A 612-nucleotide genomic window follows, 5' to 3' on the forward strand; every position below is an offset into this window, starting at 1 on the left:
TTCACATTTCCATATGCTTCCTTCTTTTTATGGCTTACCTAATGAAGATCCTTTAGCTCATATTAAAGAATTTTACAATGTTGTGAGTGGTTTACCTTTGCAGGGAGTTAGTGAAGCAAATCTGAGGATGAGAGTGTTTCCTTACACCTTGAAAGATAGGGCCAAGAGTTGGTTGATGACTCTAGTACCTGGTTCCCTCACCACGTGGGATGCCGTGGCTAAGAAGTTTTTGGAGAAGTTCTTTTCCACTCAAAAGACAGCCACATTAAGGGGACAAATCTTCAACTTCAAACAAGATGATGGAGAACCTTTCAATGAGTGTTGGGAGCGTTTTAAAGGCCTTTTGCTGCAATGTCCACACCATGGGTTACCTCTTTACTTACAAATGCAAATTTTCTATGATGGACTAACCCAAACATGTCAATCAACTGTTGATAATGCAGCAGGTGGAGCTTTGAAGAAAAAGAATGCCCAAGAGTCGTATAACATTTATGAGATGTTGGGAGCTAATGCTCAACACAAAGATTTAAGGGGTAAGAGAGTTGGAGTATATGAAACAAGTTCTAATCATGATCTTTCTTTGCAGGTAGCTAACCTAGAAAAGAAGCTTGA

The 612-nt window shown here is 39.5% G+C and overlaps 1 non-coding gene across 1 annotated transcript; it reads right to left on the reverse strand.

Annotated features, from left to right (window-relative positions):
* Nucleotides 1-258: 258 nt before the first annotated feature.
* LOC137738522 (small nucleolar RNA R71) lies at nt 259-369 on the reverse strand. The gene has a single exon (XR_011068966.1). It is a non-coding gene; the product is annotated as a small nucleolar RNA R71 (small nucleolar RNA).
* Between the last annotated feature and the right edge of the window lie 243 nt (nt 370-612).

The sequence above is a fragment of the Pyrus communis genome, chromosome 6 (genome assembly GCF_963583255.1).
Source record: "Pyrus communis chromosome 6, drPyrComm1.1, whole genome shotgun sequence".
NCBI classification, from domain to species: domain Eukaryota; kingdom Viridiplantae; phylum Streptophyta; class Magnoliopsida; order Rosales; family Rosaceae; genus Pyrus; species Pyrus communis.